This window comes from Haplochromis burtoni, unplaced genomic scaffold (genome assembly GCF_018398535.1).
Source record: "Haplochromis burtoni strain Fernald_Lab_line unplaced genomic scaffold, NCSU_Asbu1 Contig_465, whole genome shotgun sequence".
NCBI classification, from domain to species: Eukaryota; Metazoa; Chordata; class Actinopteri; order Cichliformes; family Cichlidae; genus Haplochromis; species Haplochromis burtoni.
Genome location: NW_024582826.1, coordinates 402,241 through 408,057, shown reverse-complemented (window position 1 = coordinate 408,057; position 5,817 = coordinate 402,241). Strand labels below are relative to the sequence as shown.

At 43.9% G+C, this 5,817-nt stretch overlaps 1 protein-coding gene across 2 annotated transcripts in view; it reads left to right on the top strand.

Moving 5' to 3' along the window:
* The first annotated feature begins 5,162 nt into the window (after window positions 1-5,162).
* The window catches only part of zeb2a (zinc finger E-box binding homeobox 2a), a 37,748-nt gene continuing 37,093 nt past the window's right edge, over window positions 5,163-5,817 (top strand). For both annotated transcript variants that reach the window (XM_005945907.3, XM_005945906.3), the window contains exon 1: window positions 5,163-5,319. The gene's annotated coding sequence lies outside the window, so the exon portion shown is untranslated. The remainder of the gene's footprint in view (window positions 5,320-5,817) is intronic.

Genomic DNA, 5,817 nt, shown 5'->3' with positions numbered 1-5,817 from the left:
CACACCATTGGCAAAAAACAGTGAAAGGATCCCAGACGACAAGTTTTTAGTTCAACATACAAGTGACGACCTTTGACCTTCATCGGGTTTTATTTAATTGTGTCAGAGAAAACATCATGTTCTCTTCATGCAGCTGAGTACAGTCAGTGTTTAACTTTATCAATAAACAGCTGCAGCTTTCACTGACAGCACATGTGGTGCTTTAACCTTGTTGTCATTAGTTTTGCAATTAACATGTGAACATGATGGATGATCTGTCTGCTGTCACTGGGTGGTGCTGAGGTCTGAATCTGAGGACGGCTCCTGCAATCACAAAGAGAACAGAACCGCCACAAACTGAAATATAAGGTTTATCCCTCAGATCTGAAATACAGCTGAGCCTCTCTGTCCTCACACACTCAGGATCTGAAGCTCTTCTCTTACATTTATTCAGTTCTACAGTTCTGCTGACAGAGAGCTGTTTATTAAAATAAGCCTTATATACTAACAGATTTTCCAATATAATGTTCACCTTTGAGTTGTCGGTGCTGTATAAATGGACATCTGCAAAGATGAGATGATGGAGCAGGTTTGAGTCCTGGTTCAGTCTGCTGCTGCATCCTGGTCACAACACACGGAGGTGTTATCAGCAGTGTGTGACCTGCTGCCTGGGTATATGTAGTATATGAGTAAAAGTTCAGTACATAAATATTGGGCTTTGCTATTTTAATCCATAGTTCGTGACTAATAAGGGGTTACTTTTTAAAATAAATTGGTCTTTCTGTCCTTACAGATGTGACAGGAGACAGAAAACATGCTGCTGTTTGCACATATTTAATAATCAGCTCTGCACAGGAGCTGAAGCAGAGTCCTGTTGCTCTTACGGTCTAAAAGTACAGTAACGGTAGTTAGTTAGTAACTGAGTGGCCCGGGGCGTTTCTCTTCATTTCCTTAGTCAGGGTAAATTCATTCACCTGCTCGGATTAGCTAAACGCACTTTACAAAATGAGTTTCCGAATAGCCGAGTGCTCATCTTAGTTAGCTAGCTAAGGACATCGGGTAGTCCAGTTTACTGAGGAACACCTCAGGCTGTCTGTTTGAAACAGTCGGTCGTTTTTTGTAACATAAATGCTGTTAGATCATCCATGTTCTCCACAGTCACTGGTTTTAACCTGTCTGAGGACCTCACAGCTCCTAATGACCTCACACCGTTGTGAAGGCAAACACATGATGATTAAACAGTGCAGGTGTTTCGTGTTCGTGCTCACATCAGGTTTCCATGGGCAGCTGAAGCTTACACTGACTCAGATGTACACTGAGTCAGTGTAAGTTCAGGACTGTGATGGTGTGCCTGCAGATGAGAGGGGGATTCAAAGATCTGTCTGTATCACATGATTAAGGTAGAAATATTTACCCCACGTGGGGGTCAGAGGTCAAAGAAGAAACACAATAGAAGTCAGTAGACTAAAATAGAATAGAAAGTCTGTGTGAAGATGAGTGGAGCAGAGGGCTGAAATGAGAGTCCAGATGTTGGTCTCACAGATGTGCTTTGGGTGCACAGTGACATAAAGATGGAACACGGTGATTGGCTGATTGTTGTAGCGCCATGACTCAGCTGAACTGTTCTGCACAGTCTCAGTCTGGCTAAGCAGTTTACAACCTCGGACACAGTTTGTGATTCAAAGCTGCCCTTCTTGTATACAGGCCTGTTATTAAAATACATAAAACAAAATACACAGCAAAGAAGCACTAGAAAATATATTTTTCCTTAACAGCTTCAGCTGCCTTTGCTGTGGTCAGTTATCCATCCATACCTGCTCTTCCTGTTCTCCAGGTCTCAGGTGGCAGCTTTTTAAGGAGATACTTCCAGACATCCCACAGCTTCTCTAAGCAACTCCTGGATATTTTCTGTGTGGACACACCTGAACTTTGACCTTTACTGTATCTGATGAAAGGTTTCTTACAGTGTGCAGAGGTGAAATGAGGACCTGAGCCTGCACATCCTTCATCCTGCTCACTCTGCTGGTATTAAAGAGGAGCAATAAGACTCTCCTTCTCCTTCACCACAGCCTGGCGCTCTGTCTACCTGCCGGGCTTTTCACAGGTACAAGTTAATCCTCCTGCAGGCTCCTGCTGAGCCGCTCATGCTAATTGAAAGTCAAAGCGTCTGAAAAGCTCTGCAGCTTTTACTTGGGAGGACAAAGTAGGAGAGGAGGCTACAGTGATGAAGGTTGGAGCCCAGACAGAGGGGGTCCATCTGTAAACCTGCTCAGGGATTAATGGGACTGATGTTTGATGCTGTACACGTTAGATATCAGAGGTTTGGAAGGTTAACTCCTCGTGTGTTTTATAGTTTTTACTTCCTGTAACCCTTGTTATTGTCTGACTGAGTTCACCTCATCATTCGCTTCAAGTCTTCAATTCAATTCAATTTTATTTTATTTATACAGCGCCAAAACACAACAACAGTCGCCTCAAGGTGCTTTATATTGTACAGTAGATCGTACAATAATAGATACAGAGAAAAACCCAACAATCATATGACCCCCTATGAGCAAGCACTTTGGCGACAGTGGGAAGGAAAAACTCCCTTTTAACAGGAAGAAACCTCCAGCAGAACCAGGCTCAGGGAGGGGCGGGGCCATCTGCTGTGATTGGTTGGGGTGAGAGAAGGAAGACAGGATGAAGACATGCTGTGGAAGAGAGACAGAGGTTAATAACAGATATGATTCAGTGCAGAGAGGTCTGTTAACACATAGTGAGTGAGAAAGGTGACTGGAAAGGAAAAACTCAATGCATCATGGGAATCCCCCGGCAGCCTACGTCTATTGCAGCATAACTAAGGGAGGATTCAGGGTCACCTGGTCCAGCCCTAACTATATGCTTTAGCAAAAAGGAAAGTTTGAAGCCTGATCTTGAAAGTAGAGATAGTGTCTGTGTCCTGAATCCAAACTGGAAGCTGGTTCCACAGAAGAGGGACCTGAAAACTGAAGGCTCTGCCTCCCATTCTACTTTTAAATACTCTAGGAACAACATAACGCTTCCTTGTAACGCTCTGTGTTTCTGGATTTGCCTCCTGTTCCTATCTGTAACTATAACAGTATCTGCAACTGTAAATATAATTGTAGATGTAACTGTAACTGTAACTATAACTGTAAATGTAACTGTGATTATAACTTTAGATGTAACTGTAACTGTAGCTATAACTGTAAATGTAACTGTAACTATAACTGTAAATGTAACTGTAACTGTAACTATAACTAGAATGTATGTATATATATTTATAGAACTATAACTAACAGCATAACTCTAAATGCAACTGTAGATGTAACTATAACTTTAGATAAAAGTGTAACTATAACTGTAACTATGCAGATGCAACTGTAACTATATAACTGTAAATGTAAATGTAACTGTAGATGTAACTATAACTGTATATACGGTTACATCTACAGTTACAGCTATAGTTACAGTTATACTTACAGTTATAGTTGCAGTTGTATGTGAATAGTTACATTTTATCTGAACAGTTACAGTTTTAACTATAACTGTAGATGTAACTGTAACTATGCAGATGCACCTGTAAGTATAGCTGTAACTATATTCATAACAATGACTATTGGAGGACAGAGAGTTAGAGAGGTCCAGACACTTCCCAGGAAGTTATCCTGTCTGCATTGAGGAACTCAGGAAATCAGGAAGTCTGTCTTTAGCCACAGGTTGACTTACACCTCCCTCAGGGCCCCTGGGGGCCCGTGTGCCTCACTTTAAGCACCGCAGGTTTTTATGTACAGAACAAACGGCTCAAACCTTTAACAGGTCACATGACCTGATGTTCACCTGTTCTCGCTGCCATGCAGCTGCAGATGATAACTGAAGCCAGATGTGACCACGCTCCTGCTGTAAGCCTAATGGGACATTTACAACTGTGATTAGTGTAATACCCCTTTAATACCCCCACCCCCACCCATACTCAAACCACAAACTGAGGTAATCCACTTCTCATCACAGATTATCACCCACCTGTGTGACTCCGCCTCCCACCCATCACATGGATGATGGTGCTGGACAAGAAAGGAAAGGTCAAAGTTCACATGCAGGAACAGGCAGATGATCAGGATCAGGTGGGTGGGGGGGTCACGGGAGAGAGTGTGTGTGTGTGTGTATGTGTGTTTAGACATCTGTGTGAGGACCAAACATCGGCATGCTCCTATACTTGTGGGGACCAGCAGTCCTTATGGGGACAAAGTTTGAAGGTCATTTTAAGGCTCAAAATGTGGTTTTAGTGACAGAGTTACAGTTATGGTTTGGTTTAGGCTAAGAATTAGGGGTCTTTTTTGATGGTTAGGGTAAGCATTATGTCAATGCCCCACAAGGATATGAAAACACGACTGTGTGTGTGTTGAGCACAAAGATTGCGGATGGATTTCTGGTGGAGCTGCAGGACAACGACGATGATGATGATAAAGAATCATTCAGTTCTGTTTTTATTTCTTTTCTATTTTTGCTTTTTTATGATTCTTTTAACAACTGTAAACAAAATGTTTACATCTTTATTCAGTTGCATTTTCATCTCTTTTAAATAAAGTAAGTGCATTTTTACCAGATAATATAAATGTATACAAATATATTTCATGTTGAATTTAGCATATTTTTACCGGTATTAAAATAAAAGACATATTTTATTATCGTTATAAACGTATTTTTAGATTTTCTTTCTTTGAAGTCAAAACTTTTTTAAAATATGATTTTACGAATTTAAATAATATTTTATTAACAAAGTTTATTAGTTTTTTTTTTATTGTTGAAATGTAACGTCAGCTTCTTTCATCTGTTGGTCAAACTAAAAAAGAACCACGTGACCACTGTTCCACGTGAGAAACACCTGCGGAGTTCGGAACAGTCTGCGCGTGCTTGTGATCTGCAGCTCAGTGAGCGCAGCGCGTGCCTCTGCATATAGCGACTTCACCTGTCCAGGTAATTTACCTGTGAGCCAATCAGGTGCAGGCTCAGGTGAGCGCGTATGGACACAGGAACCTGCAAATTAAAGTGTGTGTGTGTGTGTGTGTGTGTGTGTGTGTGTGTGTGTGTGTGTTGGGGGGGTCATTATTCCTCCTCGCGCAGATAGGTGGCGCGTGCTGCCGAGGCTCTCGCGCTGTTTGTGATGCGGACAGAAAATCGGTGACGGCGGGAGGAGCACGCGCACACCGGAGCAGCCCGACCCGCAGCCCGGACTCTCCGCTTCGACTCAGCGGGACTCTGTGGCCGGACTCTGGTACCGCTCTGCGGGAGGCTCTCCTGCCTCCCTGCCGCCTCCTCCCGGAACCGAGCAGCCTGCCGGTAGGTGGCCGTTCCTCCTCTCCTCCAATCAATGCGCTCTGCTCACCTGCCTGCTCTACCTGTCCGGACAGGTGAGCGCAGGCGGGCGCGTTCCCGCCACCAGGTATTATCCGGATGCAGGTGTTGAGCCTGCACTCCGGGGCCGGGAGCGGGTGGATGGAGGCAGGCTGGCCGGGGAGGATGAGGTCGTTCCCGGCGTGCCTGCGCTCCGCTCCCCGCTCTCGCTCCGGATGAGATGGGAAATGTTGACCTGCGCGCGCACGATTATACAACTGCAGGCCTGAATGTTGAGCTTATATAAGCGCGCTCTCGGCCTGATACTCTAATATCGATCATGTATCGATGAGTGATTGGTTTTAATTTTACACCTAAAATCAACAAGTTCACTGACAGGAGGAGGGACCGAGAGTGCATGTTTGACTTGTGTGTCAGTATCAGTGTTAGTCGGTGTGTGTGTGTGTGTGTGTGTGTGTGTGTGTGTGTGTGTGTGTGTGTGTG